We start from the raw sequence: 20,775 nt of genomic DNA, 5'->3' as shown, positions 1-20,775 counted from the left end.
AGCCTCCAGCTTGCAACTCGTCTGTGTTCATCATCGTGACTGTGAGCTGATTCCTATCCGCTGCCTCCGTGCACTACAGCCTCCAGCTGGCAACTCGCCTGTGTTCATCATCGTGACCGTGAGCTGATTCCTATCCGCTGCCTCCGTGCACTACAGCCTCCAGCTGGCAACTCGCCTGTATTCATCATCGTGACCGTGAGCTGATTCCTATCCGCTGCCTCCGTGCACTACAGCCTCCAGCTGGCAACTCGCCTGTGTTCATCATCGTGACTGCAAGCGGATTCCTATCCGCTGCTCCTGTGCACCTCAGCCTCATCTCATCTCTCCCGTGGGTCCGCAGAGTCTTGCTGCCGCTGCCAGTCCTATCGTCCATCCACTGCTGATCCGCTCTCCACGCCTTCCTGGTTCCCCTGGTCGCTACCCTCCTGTCAGCATTGGATTCGTGTCCCTGTTGGTCTACTTACCTGTGCGCTGCACCTACTAGACTCCTGCTTCTTACATCCAGGGACTTCTCATCCTGTCGGCCTCCTGCCGCCCAGGTATCACTGCACTTCAGTCCGACTGCCTTCTGAACCACGGTATGCATACTTCTCATTGACTGTGCTGGTGTATTGCATATCTTGCTGGACTGTGTTGGTTCTCCTCTGGAGTCTGCAATCCGCTGAGTCTTTTGCCATCATTGACTGTGTTACCTTGTGCTGGACTACTTCAGAGACTTCCTACATTTGCAGACCTGTTCAGTCATTTATATATATTGTGCATATTACTGTGGATCGTGTTTAATGTGCCCGTGTACATCCTGTGTTGCAGTCTCTCCCCGTACACCTCCTCACATATATTTTCAGTGGTACAACTTGCTGAAGGCAGACCACTGATTCCTGTTCCAGTATCTCCTGTTCCATTCCTCTCACATAGCAGTGGTACAACTTGCTACCGCAGACCACTGACTTCCCGGATACCTCCACTTGGATTCCATTCCTTCACTCAGACAGCGGTGCCACTTGCTATCCGCAGACCGCTGACCCTCATCACCTCCTCGTTTCTGTTGGACATTCCTCCTCACTATAGCAGTGGTACAACTTGCTAACGCAGACCACTGACTACCTCGACTTGCCCTTGTCCATACAGTTCCTCGTGTATTATCACCTCCATATTACCAGTGCTGCTAGTCATAGACTTTCCTGAGCATCTCATCATCTACTATTGCCTGTTCCGTGATCACCCTGCTACCAGAGTACACTATTACCATCTACATTGCTCTGGTAAGCTTACCACCTGGTGATCCCTGGGTAAAGACTCCTAGTGCCCGTGACATCTGGCTCCTGCTGTTCCTGTCTACCAGCATCTACTACACGTGTACCGACCTCAGCTTGCCCTCCACTTCGCTGCCTCAACCTTTGGACCTCTACGCCTCTCTGTGTACTGAACCCGGCTTGTTTGACCTTTCTTCCATCTCATTTCCTGTTAGCCAGCCTTCCTCCCTGCCACTGGGCTCCTATCCAGTCTTCGGACCGTGACAACTTGGCATTGGTCTTGGTGATGTGAGGCTTACATGCAGCTGCTTGGCCATGGAAATCCATTCCATTAAGCTCCTGCAGCACAGTTTATGTACTTACATTAATGCCAGTGGAAGTTCGTAACTTTTCAGGTATGAAATCAGCAGAGCATTTGGCGACTTTTACGCACCATGTGCCTTAGCAGTCGTTGACCCCTCTCTGTGATTTTACGTGGTCTTCTGCTTTGTGGCTGAGTTGCTGTTGTTCCTAAATGCTTCAACTTTCTAATAATATCATTTACAGAGGACCGTGGAATAACCAGCAGGGATGAAATTCCATGAACTGTCTTATTGCAAAGGTGGCATCCTATCACAGTACCACGCTTGAAGTCACTGAGGTCTTCAGAACGACCCATTTTGTATCAGAAAAGTTTGCAAATGGAGACTGTATGACTAGGTGCTTGATTTTATACACCTCTGGCAACGGGTCTGATTGAAACACCTCAATTCTATAATTAACAGGTTTCACCAAAAAATACTTCTGTCCATATAGGCTAGCTTGGTGATGCACCTTACAAAATATATATATATATATAATATATATATATACGTAATTTCATAATGGATCATAAGGATGAGAGCTAGCTTCTCTCCAATTAGTTAATTCTTGATTCAGCCAAAAAGACCGTAATATCAGAAACATGTTCTAGATGGATACCTAACTTTGGAATAATGTTGTGGTAACAACTGTATTGGCATAGACATTTTGGATCAAATGTAATCTGCACAGAAAAGAGTGCCATTTGCATACATTTAGATTATTGGGTCTAATGCCACAAACAAGGGAGCTTACAATTGTATAACAATAATTACATCTTACAATGTTCTGTTGCAGGTTACACCAAATAAGTCCTGGCTACATTATATGGATAAATCCTAAGCTTAAGTGTCATTGCTTTACACAATAAAGGAGCATAACAAGAGGTACAACACTATGGTTGTTTACAAATTAGAAAATTGGAACATTATTTTTTTTATGCCCATGCGCAAAAGTGACTTTTGGACAACCCCATAAACTGTTACAATAAATTTAATGGATGTCTGATAACTTTAAAGGATGTGTAAAATTTTGATCATTGCCTGCATCCAAAAAGATTCCCTGCAGTTCACTAGAATACAATGCCTCAGAAAACATATGTTTGCAGTTGGGTGCATAATCAATTGAAATGCTAAGGCTAGTGCACATTGAGCAGATAATTCCTTGGTTCAGCTGTGAACATGGAAGATAATTCCTTGGTTCAGCTGTGTCTAAATAATTGAGATGGGATGGGACCAAAGAATTATGTTGACATCATCAAGATAAGTAGAGCTGTATGAAGTTGATTGCTGAAATGTGGCTGGATCACCATGCAAACCAAGTGGCATTAATGCAAATAAACATAGGAAATATGAATACAGTTTCCTTTCAGGTTCGTTCTTTTATGGGTGTTTATCAGTAGCTTATTTATATATGTAGTTAAGAAAGACAGGAACAGTTTTTACATGTAATTTAGTATATTTTATTTTAGTATACCTTAGTGATTTAGGGAATACTTTGTTTATTCGGAAATGCATTAGACTGTTTTCTTCTCACAATTCATGAGTGCCAAACAACATAAAATGGTTTACTTACATATAGATTTAACATAATTTTCAACTTTTAATACAGTTTGAAGTTTCTCTAGACATGTACATTTTTGTGTGCCTTGGTTTTGCATCATCTGTCTCATTTACAGGACACAAATGTAAACTTGTTCTGAAAATATTTAGATGTTACAATATAAATAAGGACATATGTCTGTAACACATCCAAACAACAGGAAACATAGCACAGGAAGAGGAAGAAGAAAACACTGGGTTGCAAGTAACACATGAGCTCACATTGCAAAGCAATCATTTTCCCTCCCTGCAGTAATCAGTTATATGTATGCTCTCTTATGCTGGTTTCAATGTTACACTCCAAAATGGCCTGGTAATCTTCAGATTTCATGATGCTGTGCACATGTTTAATGCACCCTGTACCATATGCACAGTGTTAAATATGATTTTTTGTTAAGGCCTCATAAGGCCTTTGTTCAGCCATTTTATTGTAACTTGTATAGAAATATTATTTGCTAGAAGAGATTATTCATTTTTCTGTTAACTTGCAGTTTTGCAATATGTGAGCCTATGGCCTTGAAGTTGAACTAATAGAGAACACCTGAAGAATGTAACCAGTTATGAAAACAATAATGAGCTTCATATCCAGCTGGTAGTATGGGAGCTGTATCCATGGTGCTGCACATAGCATATCTCCAACTCCCCTTGAGATAAGAAATAATAGGCTCATCTGTCCTTAGAAGGGGGAGAAAAGTAAACACCTCAAGAATACGTGAGAAAGTTAATCAGTAGCGCTTCTCATAAACTAGTGGTATAAACTATTGTATGCATATGACGTAGGATTCATTTATTCAGTAGCCTATAAAAACCTGTATCTTTGTATCAATAAACTAGAGAATATTCCTTGCATACAGAACTTGGTCTGTGTCAATTCTCTCCAGCTGATTGAAGCGCTTCCAGATATACTTGACACCACAGGCTGACTTGGGTCAGAATTTTAGATTTAACAACTTGGAGGTCGCCACAGAGATTCGCTGTCCAGCAGGCTACAAGACAGACAACGGAGGTTTCCCAGCACATTGAACCCCAACATCCGCGGTCAGTAGATTTCTACTCGTTGGTCTTCCTAGTCTGGGTCACCTCATGTCTGTCTGAGGCACCTGACACGCGAATTTGTGAGTCTCAAGTATCATCTGATTAATATAATACAGTATTAACCCAATTTGTTTACTGTAATTGTATTGTTGATTAGATTTTTGAAAGATGATTGAATTTTGAGTGCATGTGTTTGTACCTATGTATGATGTATAAAGTATAAAAGTCACATAAGACATTGATCAAAGAAGCATGTAATGGAATAGAGGGATTTAGAGAGTTATTGTTTTGAACATTGAGTGAACATTTTAGACACCATCCCCAGAGGTATATCAAAGAAGGGAGATTCTGTAATCTGCCCAAATTGTGTAAGAGAGATTTCCAAAAGACCTTCGTCCCAGATACTGTCAAAGAAGCTATTTAGCACGGACATCCAGTACAAGGAGTCCACAGAACGGGACGTCCAGTGCAAGGACAACCCACAGAAACTAGATAAGAGTCCCGATTTGGACTCAACAGAATACTGTCAATACGAGTAATATAGATAGTAAACAAATGACAGCAGCTCCCTCATAGATATGATGCACAAAGACTAAAGGAAATGGGGGAGTAGAAGGTCTGCAGGGAATTTTTCAAGAAAGCGGGGATAGCCAAAGATATGTGTGGATGGAGAAACAAAGGTGTTGCAAGTGGTAATGTGACAAGAACAAAGGGGTATTGAGATCAAACCCCAAGAGATTGTTTGAGGTGGCACAGGAAAGTTAAGAGATCTGAAAAGTCGAAATATATGTGGATATGCTAAATGCATCGGAAGCTGAATAATGAATCAAGTAGGTTGTATAATATAAATGTATGTTTGATCCTGTGCAGCTGAATAAGTGAAATGTGCCCCTCCCTTATTCTGTGTAAATGATTTCAGTGTGTTGAGATAAGAAGCACACTGTTTTTTTGTTTTTTGACAATGTATGTAAAATTAAAAAAATGTGTCCGGAGTGCTGATTGATGATAACATGTTGAAGCTAACTTGTATTTAGTGTAATGCTGGGACTTGTAGTTCCACAGCAGTAGGCTGGAAGATGTCAGTTAAGTTTTCTTTCTCTGTATGTGAGTTTTGTCTCCGTCTTACTGCGTGTGAGAGAGATCCGTGATAATTCACATTGTTTGTTCTCTGTCTTAGTGCTCTATAAGGGAGATGTTTGATTTACTTTAAATCACAATGTTTGTCTGTCTTGTCCGTTTTTTACAAGAGACATGTTTCAAGGTTGAAAAAGTTGTACATTCATTGCTTAATGATAAGCTTTTAAAAAGATACAAAAGAAGTTTTAAAATGTTTGGTCCGATTGCACGGACAAGATTGTAAATAATGTACATTATCACTATAAGTACTAGTGTCAGAACAAAGCTGGCTGGGATCCAACAAGCCGTTTCTGTATTTGAACAAAATAATTTTGTTTCTGAAGTTCAGAAATATAGCTTTCTCTTTAATGAAGTTGAGAATTGTGGGAGTGAGCTTACATGCTGTTTTTATCTGTGTTAAAATGGCGCTGATGAATGTTCTCAGAAATCAGGAGGGTTTGTTATGCCTTTAAAGAAATGTTACGAGATAAAATGTCGTCTGTGAGCGAGACTTAAGTGAATATATTTTTACTTTGAACACGAAAATCACAGAATCTAGAAATATGTGTGAATATTTGGTCACGGGAGAGAGATTTTGTTGAGAAAATGTTGAATGATTTACAGACACAATGTATTGTGTCTAACGAGAGTACTCTGATTTATGAGACAGTGCTGCTTTTAAAATGGTTGAATACTTGGAACCAAGATTCCAGATTGAATGTTTCTAAACCCGGAAATTTAATTAGTGTCATTTAAAAGGGCTGTACTAAGAGATGATAAGAAAGGAGTGGCTTTGAACACTCACCCAGGTCTCGTCACTGACATTCTCTATTTGTGAAATTAGGGACTGCCCCTTTGAGGAAATCAAGGCATGGAACGCATAGCGTCACAGTTAAGCTTTTAGCAGCTGTTCACTGGTTACCTGATAACAGTATACACGCATGTTACAGTTACAGTAATTCCTAGTAAATAAATGTTAATCTCTATGCAAAAGTTTTTTTATTCACAGGTCTCCAGCTGCAAAGACCCATTAGGCAATCCAGATTGCATTGATTTAACTTCCAATGCACCATCTTTGCACCACAACAAACATAAGTATAAACTAATGAAGGATTTAAATAACGTAAACTCTTCTGAGTAATGATTACCTTGTTTTGGAAGAGATATTAGAGTTTATGTGCTATTCGCATAGCAAATGCATGAACTAGGTGGTTTTTCTGTATGTGCAGAAAGCAAAAGGTTTTTATTTGTATCCTCATTACAGTTTTGAGTAAATCAGTGTTTGTAAAGACATTTACTGCCCTTATTTACTGTGCTATAATTGTCATATACTGTAAATAATTCTCTTTATTGTGGGTATGGTAATGCATTGATGGGAATTCTATATTTTTACAGAAATGAAAAAGATTTAAGACTTTAAGAGCAATTGTATGTGCTCCTGCATTAGCACTTCTGGATCATAGCAAGCCATTTATACTCTCCTCTGAGCAGAACCAAATGTTTAACCAATTTTAAGCTGAAATAACTTCAGCGCCAGCACTGGCTTTGCCAGATTATGACAAGCCTTTCACATTATTTTGTTATGAAGTCAGTGCACATGTACAAGGAGTACTGACACAAATACATGGTCGCAAGCTAAGGTCACTTGCATACTACTCTGCTTTAGTGCTTGAAAAGAGTATAGATATTGTGCTAGGACACCCAGTTACCTTAACGGTATCGTACGTTGTGACAGAAACCAAGCACAAGCAAAACATTTGTTACCGGCCAGATTTACTAAGTATGAAGATATACAGCACAAAGGACATTCCCTCCTATTGTGAAATGAGTGACATATAACACTTGCCGAGCGCACTGTGTATTTTCTTCCTCCCTTTCCTTTTTTATTAGAAGAAAAAAAAAAAAAAAAAAAAAAAAAAAAAGGAAGCACAAGAGGCCCCAGAGCCTCTCATGTTCACAGATATATGTTAAGACCTTCAGACAAGGGGAATCTGAGTAAACTGTATTTTAAGTTTTTTAAAGGTCCAAGGGAGACCAGAGAGGGGAGTTCATTGATATTAGCAGGAGGAATATAGATTGCACGTTATTTTCCTTTGCTGTGCGCTGTAGATGTGTACTAGACTAGAAAGGAAAGCCAAGTTTGGAAGAACCAGACTCAGGCCCATAGTAATGTATAGATCATTATACATAATTAGAAAATTCTAATATGAAAGTTTAACCCAACCAAATAAAGAAAAGAGCAACCCATGACTACAGGGGTTTACACCCAATGCAGGAATGTGTTTGTGAGTATTGTGGCCCAACACATTATTATATACACTAATAGAACTGATGATGTGGCTTATTAACAGGTTATTTAAGCTAAGTGTTTCTCTTCCAGAAGAATGAAAGTTACCACATCTGTCTTAACCGTTGTACTGTACACTCCATCTAATGAGTGTAAACTTTGTGGAACTCAGAAACCAAGAACCTTTTCCTTGGATTCCACATGCTCCTTACTGAAGCCTATCCTAATGAAGTAGCACTGCTTACTCCCAGTAACGTTACACTTAAGCAGTGCACAATGTTGAATCCTGCTGCCTTATTGCAGCAAGTTTCAAAAGATGGGAGAAGTACCTGTATATATTGGGGTTACCCTAGGGATTTGGGGGAATTCCATTCCAGCTTGAACAGAAAGAAAGGAAAAAAAAAAATGCAAACAAAATTTTTCTGAACATGATTGCATAGAACTAATGAAACAAGAATCTCTGGTTTTATCTCATATTAAAGATAAACCATTACCAGATGCAGACATCACTCTTTTTGTAGATGGTTCACACTATCACATAGATCCTGTCCCGTATACAGGGTGTGCTGTAACCACACACACAGAAATAGTGATTCAACAGACTCTACCGAGTCACATGTCAGCACAAGAAGCTGAACTAAAGGCCCTGACACTTGCATGCATATATGCAAAAGGACAAAGAGTAAATATTTACACTGATTCAAGTTATGCATTTGTAATTGCGCATGATTATGGCCCTGTATGGAAAAGTAGGGACCTTATGGGTTCAGCAAGCAAACCAGTCAATATGATGAACATACCAGGGCATTGTTCACTGCATTCCAGCTGTCCTCCAAACAGTGATGAAGATGAAGACACACACAGAGATACTACCCCCGAAGCTAAGTGAAATAGACCAGGCCGCACGAGAAGCCGCCATAGCCCCAGTACCCCAAGGGGAGTCTATTTACATGGTGACCCCCTGACCCCTGTTTGACCAGAGCACACTCCAACTTATGGAAAGACAAGCAACAGAAAATAAGAAAAAGACTTGGGCAATACATGGAGCACTAGAAGTGCAAGGAGTGGTGTAAAGGTCAGCGTTTGTGTCTGCCAAAAGTAGTTTATCCCATTATGGCCAATATAGCACACGAGAAAGTGCATCTGGGAAAAGATGCTATGGTTGTACTCACTAGCAGCTTATGGATAGTACCAGGGTTCGCCCAAGCAGCACAGTCGTTAGTGGCAGAATGCCTAGTCTGTGCACAAAGTAACCCGAGTAAGTCTGTCCTATGGAAAAGCACACCCCAGACATAAGATCCCTATAAGAGGATACAGATAGACTTTATAACTTCCCAAATGCTCGGGCTTTGAGAATGTGCTTGTCTGTGTCAACTTCTTTAGTCACTGGCTGGAGACATGGCTGTATAGAAAAGCAAATGCTAAAGCATTAGCCAAGAAAATTGCGAATGAGGTAATCTGATGATATGGTGTACCAGAGGTCATTGTAAGTGACAGAGGGATACACTTTACGGGGCAAGGATTCCAGAAACTATCACACCCCCTACAGATCCCAAAGTTCAGGATGTATGGAGCGCCTTAATGGTACACTGAAATTGAAAATGCAGAAAATAATGGCTGAAACAGGTCTGCCATGGATCTCATGTTTACCTGCACTCAGTAAAAAATACTGCTAGGAAAGACACAGGTTTAACACCATATGAGATATTGTTTGGCACAGCAAACAGAACAGGCTGTTATTTTCCATAGCAACTACACCATGTATATAGTGATTTGTTGAATTATGTTGCCTTATTATAGAAACAACTAACTGAAATACATGGTCAAATATTCTCCTCCATTGCAAACCCTAATTTTGATACAGGTACCCATAAACTGCACCCTGGGGGGCTGGGTGGTCGTGAGAAAGCACATCAGGAGAAGTCTTGAACCCAGATACAAGGGTCCTTATCAAGTCCTGTTGACGACTCCCATGGCAGTGAAAGTACAGGAAAGAGACACCTGGATTCACGCATAACACTGCAAAGTCTTCAAATCAGGGGAGTCTTGTTCTGATAAATAGAAATGACTGTCTCATTGTATTGATATGTCTTGCCAGAATAATTGTGACTGAAGTAGGGATTAAGGCCTCCCTAACCCAGTATGAAACAGACAGTTAAGTGACATATTGCCTATGCCACTGTGAGAAACATATGGGAAGGAGTGCTCAACAATTTGCACTCATAGTAGAGTAAACTCTGAAAATGTCTTTGTGCAGATGCATAACCTCATTGGTAAAGTTGTCAGTAATGATTCATGTTGGATATTGGAAATATTGGCATTAGTAGCAAATGGTTTAGCAATCCTGTTGATCGTATAGGTGATAATGAAACTAAATATATGGCTGATTAAGAAGTTACTGACACTTGATTGTTGTCTCTCCAAAAAGGGAACCACTGAAAATCCCGAACCTCTGATGATCACAGAAATTACTTCTGAAACCTGACCAGACTATGAGTGTCATGAATTATTTGGACTAGCAAAGCCAAAGAACTGCAGAGTTTGCAACAAGAAACTACTAAAGATTGAACAAAGGACATGCAAGGCCTGCAGAACTACTATAGACTCATTAACTATCTTTTAAGAAACCATCTTTTAAGAAACCATCTTCTAAGAAACCATCTTTTCTAGACATGGACATTTGCCAAAATGCATCTCCTCATAAATCAAGTTAGGACAGGGAGGATCACAGGCTTATTAGTGGGGGATGAGTTGACAGATTCCTAAGGGGACCAACTCTATGCATGTGGCCTCCTACATGTGTATAAGTACCTGCTTATTAAGAATGTGGTTCTATAGATAGGATTAGGTAGGTAGGAGGAGAAAGGGTCGAAAATTGAATAAAAGATGGGAAATGTTAAATATGATTTTTTGTTAAGGCCTCATAAGGCCTTTGTTCAGCCATTTTATTGTAACTTGTATAGAAATATTATTTGCTAGAAGAGATTATTCATTTTTCTGTTAACTTGCAGTTTTGCAATATGTGAGCCTATGGCCTTGAAGTTGAACTAATAGAGAACACCTGAAGAATGTAACCAGTTATGAAAACAATAATGAGCTTCATATCCAGCTGGTAGTATGGGAGCTGTATCCATGGTGCTGCACATAGCATATCTCCAACTCCCCTTGAGATAAGAAATAATAGGCTCATCTGTCCTTAGAAGGGGGAGAAAAGTAAACACCTCAAGAATACGTGAGAAAGTTAATCAGTAGCGCTTCTCATAAACTAGTGGTATAAACTATTGTATGCATATGACGTAGGATTCATTTATTCAGTAGCCTATAAAAACCTGTATCTTTGTATCAATAAACTAGAGAATATTCCTTGCATACAGAACTTGGTCTGTGTCAATTCTCTCCAGCTGATTGAAGCGCTTCCAGATATACTTGACACCACAGGCTGACTTGGGTCAGAATTTTAGATTTAACAACAGCAACCCCACAACATCACTGAACCTCCTTAAACTCCAGTGGGGCCTCCAACCATATAACCCCCTTTCATTAAGTTGGCAACAAATGGTGCAAAACTGTCATAGCTTGTGTATGAAGCTTGAATTTGTTTGACAGTTGATCAAGGTGCATTCTCCACCAGTCAAACAATCCTAATCTGTAATATTCAATCATGTTTTATCTTTCCAGGGACGTTGACTCCAGTGCCATGGACCTGAAGTTTCATAGTAACATTATGTAGGTTGGAAACAGGAATATTAAGGTCTCTGGAGTTGATTTGTAATCTTGTCCATGCTTAGCTACAATCTTCTGTCTAACCTCCTCAGGCTATTTTCTGCCTTTCTTTCTCCATGCCCATTGCAGTATACACAGTGACACAAAAAAGGAACATTAGTCTGTTTCTCTATTAAAGCTGATTTTAGTAAAGTGATTTGTATATTGTAGGCACCTGCTTCTCACCACAGGTAGTTCATATCCAAAGTCAATGAGAATTACCTGCTTTAAAGCTAGTTATCTCTAACTACTTTTAAAATATGCCAACAATTTTGTCCCATTTAAGGATCTATGTGTGGACTAAGCTACCACTTAAAAAATAATTTTTCATTTCAACAATTTTCTGGATGAAATTGTGCATTAATAAGGAAAACTGTAAGGGTAACAATATTTTTACCCACAACGGTTTATATATATTTTTAATAATATGCCCCTCTTCCCCCCTCAATAACCATCACCAGTGATTGCCTCTAAGGCAGAGGGAAATGAGTGTGGAGTCCCTCTGCTAAGATGGTAACCAGCACAGAATGGTCTGGATCGCTTATTCCACATATGTTGAGGTGTGTTTTGTGGATTTGCAATTAGGGTCGCTTGTCCACCATCACAGCCATTGAAGTAGGCCTTGAGGAGCCCCATTGCAGCACAGCACAGTTCAACTCACCAGCCTGCCTTCCAGCTTTGCTTATGCTTTTGAGCTGTCATGGGATGAGAAGCACTCAAGACAGGACACCACTGCCACCGAACAGCTCGCCCATCCATTGACCCATATTTTCCTCCACTTTTGAGTTGTCATCATGATGAGGATGAATGCACAGCACAGGGCGCTCCACCCATTGGACAGTCAATCAGACTACCCAACAGCTTGCCCCCAATTTTGTGGTGCCCGTGACCATGGATTTAGTCGATGATGACGACTTACATATCTTGTATGTGGCCACATGATATGCTTAAAGAGTATATTGATGTGCTTTAACTGTATCGATGCAGCTGCATTCTAACCCACTTTACTGAGTTGCATGTATCTCATGATATAGAATAATTTGTGCAGCCCAGGCACTGCATTGGATCGTGATGTTAAAGGCTCCAAATCATTTCTCACCTGCACATAAAGGTACAAAAGTTTTGGTCCACTGCTCAGCTCCAAAACGTAAAATCCAAATTGTTGCAGTATTCTATCAACAACATTTCCTATTAACATATTGCCACATCCATGATTACAAAGACGTTTGGGGCCCTTTTTGTATGTTACTGATTTTAATTTTTCATTCCGTCTACCCCAAAATTTGCATAGTACTGGTGTAATAAATGTAAACTGTGGACTTAAATTCACTCGAATGCAGGGAACTTATGTTGAAGAGATGCCTCACTTATCATTACTCACATTGTTCATTTTGTTTTAAATAAACATATGAGACATATACCAGTTTCGTGACACTGTTCAACATTATGCTCCAAAATGGCTTGGTAAGCCCCAGATGTCATGATGCAATTTATTCAAGGCATCCAATGGCAGAGACACACCAAAACATCATTGGACCTCATCCATGTTTGTCTGTACGGAAGGTTCTTTTCTTTGAAAGGTGTTTTGTTTTCGGTAAACATAGGGATGATATGTTTCGCCAAAAGCTCTATTTTTCACAGGACATTTTCCCAAAAGTAAATTGACTTGGTCAGGTGTGTTTTGCTAAACTCCAGACGGGCTTTTTTATGTCTCTTTCACAGCAATGCGGCCCTCCATATAACCCCCTTTCATTAAGTTGGCAACTGAGGGTGCGAGTTGAAACTGTCATTGTTAGGATTCAGAGGGGTATATTCAATTGACGGCGGGATCGCCGAAAGTCCCGCGCTCAAAAAATATTACCGTTATTACGGTAATCCTGCGTGGGAAAACCGTTAATACGGTAATTTACTCGCTGGATTTCAGCTCGCAGCTCAGGGAGCTGCGAGCTGAAATCCAGCGAGATATTACCGTATTAATGGTAATATTTTTGGAGCGTGGGATTTTCGGCGATCCCGCTGTCAATTGAATATGCCCCAAAGGCAGAGATATGAGGCAGTGTTGAGAAATAAGCAAAAGTTTATTACAGTCTTATTACAGGTAAACCAAACTACAAAGCAGAAGAGTGCAGAAATGCAAAAACATGAGCAGTCTAAGGGTATGATTACGTTCACTGAAAAATTTCGGCAATGCAGCCAAATACAATGCCATGGATCAGGAACCTGAGAGCAGCTGAATACAATTGCAGGGATCAGGAACCAGAGAGTGGCCAAATACAATGCCAGGGATCAGGAACCAGAGTGCAGCTGAATACAATGCCAGAGATCAGGAACCAGAAGCTTACACATAACACTATCACTGACAAAGATTTGCATGCAGGAGAGGTCTTAGGGTACACCTGCAATGTAGCTCCGGACTAATTGAAAGCAAGGACGTATAAAACAGTAGAAGAAGACACCAGTAGAAGAGCTCAGGATTAATTAAAAGCAAACTTGCAGGTAATAACCAGCTGTTCCCTAACAGCTACCTAACTTGTGTCTGAAGGTCAGCTTGAATTTGTTTGACAATTGACAAAGTTGCTTTCCCCACCATTTAAATAATCCTTCGCTGCAATCTTTGATCAAGTTTTCTCTTTCTGCGAATTCTAGGGAGGTTAACTACAGTGCAGTAGGACTTAAACTTCCTGACAAATGCCAGAAGTGCCGATGGCTATATGGGCCAGCCCGGCTCCTCCTGTCTTCCTGGTGGCTGGTTCCTCCCCGGGAACCAGCCACCTATGCTGTCGCTGGGCGTGGGGGTGCCGTGATTTTCGCGGGGGTAGGGGGATGCGGGGGTGCCGTGATTCTCGGGGGGGGGGGGTCGTGGGGGTGCTGCGAGTTGTGTGAGTGTGAGAGCCAGAGTGGTAGGGGATGCTGGGAGATGGGGTGAGAGATCCAGGGGGGAAGGGGGTGCTGGGAGAGGGGGTGAGAGAGCCAGGGGGAAGGGGGTGCTGGGACAGGGGGCAAGAGACCCAGGGGGTTGGGGCTGCTGGGAGAGGGGGCGAGAGAGCCAAAAGGGAAGGGGGTGCTGGGAGAGGGGGTGAGAGAGCCAAAGGGGAAAGGGGTGCTGGGAGAGGGGTAAGAGAGCCAGGGGGTAGGGGCTGCTGGGAGAGGGGGTGAGAGAGCCAGGGGGGAAAGGGGTGCTGGCAGAGGGGGTGAGAGAGCCAAAGGGGAAGGGGGTGCTAGGAGGGGGGTGAGAGAGCCAGGGTGGAAGGGGATGCTGGGTAGGGGGTGAGAGAGCCAGGGGGGAAGGGGATGCTGGGAGAGCCAAAGCAGAAGGGGGTGCTGGGAGAGGGGTGAGAGAGCCAGGGGGTAGGGGCTGTTGGGAGAGGCAGTGAGAGAGCCAGGGTGGTAGGGGGTGCTGGGAGAGGGGGTGAGAGAGCCAAAGGGGAAGGGGGTGCTGGGAGAGGGGGTGAGAGAGCCAAAGGGGAAGGGGGTGCTGGGAGAGGGGTAAGAGAGCCAGGGGGTAGGGGCTGCTGGGAGAGGGGGTGAGAGAGCCAGGGGGGAAAGGGATGCTGGCAGAGGGGGTGAGAGAGCCAAGGGGTAGAGAGTGCTGGGAGGGGGGTGAGAGAGCCAGGGTGAAGGGGATGCTGGGAGAGCCAAAGCAGAAGGGGGTGCTTGGAGAGGGGTGAGAGAGCCGGGGGTAGAGGCTGCTGGGAGAGGCGGTGAGAGAGCCAGGGTGGTAGGGGCTGCTGGGAGAGGGGGTAAGAGAGCCAAAGGGGAAGGGGCTGCTGGGAGAGGGGGTGAGAGAGCCAGGGGGTAGGGAGTGCTGGGAGAGGGGGTGAGAGAGCCAGGGGGTAGGGGGTGCTGGGAGAGGGGGTGAGAGAGCCAGGGGGTGCTGGGAGAGGGGTGAGAGAGCCAGGGGAGAAGGTGGTGCAGGGGGTTAAGTGAGAGGGACAAAGGAGAAGATGGTGCAGGGGCATAGGTAAAAGAAAGTGTAAAGGGAGAGACATATTAAGAATGGGAATGTCAGGGATGCAGCCATCATAAAACACAAGTAGTAGTGAAGAATGGGAATGCACAGAGGGGACAAGTGTTAAAAAAAAATAAAAAATCAAGTCTTCATACTCCATTCACTTATATTTTCCATGCCCCCACTTCTAAATTTCCGCTTCGACCACTGCCCTCTGTTCCTGCTCCCGACTGCCTGTGTGAGCTGGCAGCTGCGGATCACTCCTTGCCCAGGGCGCCCAGTAGGAGAACAGAACACAGAATGCCATAATCAGGTAAGTTCATATATTTTCTCGTGTGCAATGTGTTTTTAACCATCCTTTCATGAACTGGGGGCACTACTGTGTATCCAATGACGTTTAAAACACTAGGGGGTAAATGTATCAAAGTGCAAGTTTGCCAGCGTGTTTAAATCGCGGCAAATTGAGTTTTGAAAAAAAACCATTAAATGTATCAAGCTGCGATTTTGACACTCATGTTCAAAATCACTGGTCATCTCTGGCGATTTTGTGCAATGTAAACACTCCCGAGTTTAGTTAACTCTCCTGTGTTTGGCAAACTCTTTTGTGTTGTAACAGTGAGTTGTAAACACATCACTGTTACACTGACCTGTCATACAGCTGTCAAAATGGTAAAGAGCAGATAAAAGTTGAAAAAAAAAAAAGCGTGAGGTCCCCCCACTATTCATGCTTAACCCTAGTGCTGCCTGACTAGTGCTGGTCCCGTGAAAATCGGGGAAAAATTTTGCGTGGGGTCCCCCCGATTTTCACTTTACCAGTGGGCTGGTTCTTTCTAGGAGGGGGGCCCGCTCGTTTTTTTCGGCGGACCCCACTCCCTAGGGAATTCAGCCCAGCGTTAAACAGTCTAGGGTTGGTTAGTCATTATGGCAGGGGAACCCCTGCCGCGTGTCCCCCTGCTATAGTGCCGCCAACCCTGGCTGGTTTGCCTAGTGCTGGTAAAGTGAAAATCGGGGGACCCCACGCAAAATTTTCCCCCGATTTTCACGGGACCAGCACTTGTCAGGCAGCACTAGGGTTAAGCATGAATAGTGGGGGGACCTCACGCTTTTTTTTTTTTTTCAACTTTTATCTATTGTTTACCATTTTAACACTGCCAAGGCAGTGTAACAGTGATGTGTTTGTACAACACGCTACTATCAAGCAGCGTGTTGTATCTGGCATGTTTTGAAGCAAACTCCCCTGAGTTTGCTAACTCGCAGCTTCATACATTTGAGAGCTGTATAGCTGCAGTGGCAAACAGTCGGGAGTTTGATCTCTGGCGATTTTGCAAGTAGCGATTTTGACAGAAGCAGAACTCTGGCGATTTTCCATGAAATCTCAGCTTCATACATCGGCGAGTTTCAACTCTCCTGAGAAAATCGCTGGAGTTGCAAAATTGCACTTTTACCCACATGATACATTTACCCACATGTATTGTTCATTATTGCGCTGTAATGTTTCTTGCATATCTATCTGTTCAGAGATTTTTATTTAAGAGGAAAAAACATTGCTTGTCATAAATTTTATCTGTGATTGTGTCAATATATCTATTTTTGTTTGCATTGTAAATGGTGTATTAAGCTGCTCCTGGGACTCACACTCTCAGCATCTGATATGCTGTACCAATTTTTATTTGTGAATGAGTTTTTGTCTGGGCACTACTAATGATTTGGGGGCACTACTATGACGTAATGTTATTTGGGGACACTATTGTGGCATAATATGGCCTTGGGGCACTACGATGTGGCATAATATGAACTGGGCGCACTACGGTGTGGCATAATATGAACTTCTGCCAAAGGCAAGTCTTTCATTGTTGAATATGATGGGAGCCCAAAAAAGTTGCTGTATCGTGGCCCAAAATTCCTCTTGTCGGCCCTGCCTGTGAGTCAAGGGGGTAGACGTCTCCAGGTAAATAATCTAAATGTTTCCTATCTGTTTTCCATCAAACTGATGGATCACAACCAATTTTCTCTCACCCACCTCCAATATCCCCCTTAATTTATATACTGTGTTATTTAAAATTAATAAAGAAAAGACGTATATCCAGTTACTAAAAAAAGTTAGTAAAAAAAATATTTTATTTTCTCTGACTGTAGATGGAAATACTTTTAATGCGGCCGTGTGGCTTCAAATGATCATTCAATAGTTATGTGTTTTTTTTAGATATATGTTAGAGCTTTATTTCATGTGGAATGATTCATGAAAATTCTGCCATTACTATTTAATTGAGGGGAAAGGGTACCTGTTACCTATATGTGTGTAAGTATTCTGTTGTTGCTATTTTGTGGGAGATTTGAAAAATGCAAAACATTGGTTTCCTACAGTGTCGCCTGTATAACTGGTGGTATTGCTGTAATATGGGGTGGCGTGGTGGCGGCAATGTTGTAGTGTGTTTGGGGCTTAGGATTGTTAATAAGTAGAAGAGAGTATTGCTGTAATGTGGTGTTGATGCTGGTTGCTGTAATGTGGGGGGTGATTGCGGATGCTGTAATGTGGGGGGTGATGCTGGACGCTGTAATGTGGGGGGTGATGCCGGTTGCTGTAATGTGGGGTTGATTGATGTAGTATGAGTCTGTGTGGGGGGTTATTTATTGCTGTAATTTGGGCACTAATAATATATTGTCATGGTATTTATTGATGTAATTGGGGTGCTAACAATGTAATGTTAAGGGTCATTAGGAGAAATAATTCTCCCCCACACACACACCCCCACACACACACCAGCAACAAGCACTGCGCCAGCATCAGTGTGCAACAATATAGTGCATAGAGCCCACAACACGTGGGCCTGTGTGCTTTAAATGCCAAGGCTGATTTTTAGTCCCAGTCCGGCCCTGCTTCCTGATAACATTATGCATGGTTGAAACCATACTTGCCAACTCTCCCGGAATGTCCGGGAGACTCCCGAAATTCAGGTAGATCTCCCGGACTCCTGGGAGAGCAGGCAAATATCCTGCAAACGGAATCTTGCTGTCAAAATGACGCAATTTGCGGTGAATCGCATCATTTTGACCCCGACCCCTGCGACACACACAACATTTTGTCACAGGGGGGGGTAGAAATTGACGTAATTCACCGCGCCCGCCCTCCAACCATGCCCCCCTGCCTGGGATCTCCCGGAAAGAAGTTTAAAAAGGTTGGCAAGTATGGTTGAAACAGGATCAGCAAGTTCTGTGGAGGTTGATTTGTAGCTTTGAGATTGTCCATACTGGGCTATAATCTTCTGTCGGACCACCTCAGATAATTTTATGGATTTCATTCCTTCTCCGTGCTCATTGCAGTACACACAGTAACAGAAAACAGGTGTATGAGTCTTTTTATATTTCAGGCACCTGCTACTCACCATGGGTTAGTTCCATTCCAAAGTGAAGGAGAATTACCTGCTTGAAGTCTAATTGTTTCTGCCTACTTCTAAATGACTGTCAATAATTTTGTCTGACTCATTTAAGTGTTTCTATGCAGAATAAGCAAAGACTATTTTTTCTACTTTTTGTTTGTTTTTATCCCAGTGAAAACCAAAGAAATACATATTTGGATACCAAAATATTTTTAATTTCAACAATTTTCTTGAAGAAATGGTGCATTAATAAAAATAAATAATTGGAAGGGTGACAATATTTCTGGCCACTTTTGTACATCTCTATAACATCCCTGCAGCATATAAGATACATGTATTTATAAAAAGAAACCCTCATCCTTCCATTGAAAGTAACCGTATATAGAAAAATACAATAAGTAATAGACTTGCACTCTAAACACTTAAAAATGCATCAAATCAGGGGCATGGCCTAGCCACTGAGCATGGCAGACATATGGACAGAGAGCCCCGATCATAGACCACACTCATCCGCTGACATCTGCACTGTCCCCGAAATAAAACCAGTGTAAGCTTGTGAGGACTGACAAAACAGCCTTAAAAGTCCCACAGTAACGTGAGTAACTCAATGAAGTAGCACAAAGCTATAGCTCTATAAGTCCCACACACTAGTCATCTCTAAAGAATGGACACTCACCCAGGAGCGCCCTTCATAATAAAGTACACCTCAGTAGTACTTTTTTATATCCTGTTTGGATTGAGGCAACTGTCTATCCCATACAGTAGTAGAGTTCAGCAATAGTGCAGGAGATCACCTTGTTTTTAGTTTTTTAATAATATAAATACTGGAGTTCAGTTTGTCCTGAGATACATTTTATTGCAGGAGCCTGACATAACATTATTTTTACCAATTTAACAGTATACCGCACTGGGTAAATCCATTATTCCCTAAATTCTTGTTATATAACTGTCTTGATACAGCGAATTGAATTATCCTATTATTATTGAGGGAAAGGTGCACCCCACATTTAACATTATTTGTAGCTAGGATTTTTGAAACCTCTTCTCTCTACAGATTATATACAGGTGTTACCCGAGACATTAATCTACCAAACCCTAATCACAATATTTTACTTGCTTTTTGCTCTGAACTGATTTGCATACCTCTATGTGATTGTGCTACCATCCAGTGTCTTAGACAGGTGTAACACTCCTATAGGTAGGTGTTTTTAGAGTGTAGTGCAGATCGTATCTGGTCTCCAGATGTTGTTCTTAGGTCATGACACAGCAGTGGGACAGAGAACCCTCAGGTCCCCAATACAAGTAGGACACCAAAAATTTACGTCAAATTTATTATTCAGGAACAATAAATTGCTTAAATGTTTTTTTTGGGGAGCAAATAATGATTAGCAACAAAATACCATATAATTATAATTTTCTAGCTATAAGCAATGCTACTCACAAATATTGTACTCAATCTAAATCAATATTCACTACCTTTGAGTGTTTTATCAACAGTTATGGAACTAGCACAGCGAATTTAAACACATTTTTACTTTTCTACATACTGCATATCAGATGAAACAATTACTCTTATCCTTTCTGTATGAACAATCAGTAGTCTTTGTGGTAATGGACGTTGCTAGGCAATATGGCTGCCAACCACAAGATGGAGAATGTCTCTGAGGTGACAACCACAAGATGGAGAATGTCTCTGAGGTGACAGTTAGTTACAGTTATAATGGAGGTTCTGTGTGACTGTGAGGTAAGAGTCTCTGTCACAGGACACACATCACACTTATCTTGTGATTAAACATAACTATCATTCAAATGTTCAGTACAATTCTTCTTATAAATTGGGAAGAATAAATAATAGATATTCTTCTAAATATGGGAAACTATTTGTTGTTTTTCTGCAGAGTAATTGTCACTTGCACACAGGTAAATATATCTCACTGTCTCATCCTCTTCCGTTATCTCTTTATCAATTTTTCTTTATAATGCTATCTTTCTCACACTTTTTAATGTCTGTCTTAGATATCTTTTCTCACTGTGGTCTCACCAAATTTGTTCACTG

General features: G+C 41.8%; 1 long non-coding RNA gene across 1 annotated transcript; it reads left to right on the top strand.

The window, feature by feature from the left end:
* Positions 1 to 3,573: 3,573 nt before the first annotated feature.
* Positions 3,574 to 10,226, top strand: LOC142153365 (uncharacterized). Its single transcript, XR_012691504.1, has 2 exons — positions 3,574 to 5,058; positions 6,354 to 10,226. It is a non-coding gene; the product is annotated as an uncharacterized LOC142153365 (long non-coding RNA).
* The last annotated feature ends 10,549 nt before the right edge of the window (positions 10,227 to 20,775 follow it).

Source organism: Mixophyes fleayi, chromosome 1 (genome assembly GCF_038048845.1).
Source record: "Mixophyes fleayi isolate aMixFle1 chromosome 1, aMixFle1.hap1, whole genome shotgun sequence".
In the NCBI taxonomy this organism is placed as follows: domain Eukaryota; kingdom Metazoa; phylum Chordata; class Amphibia; order Anura; family Limnodynastidae; genus Mixophyes; species Mixophyes fleayi.
This window is presented reverse-complemented; position numbering and strand designations above follow the sequence as displayed.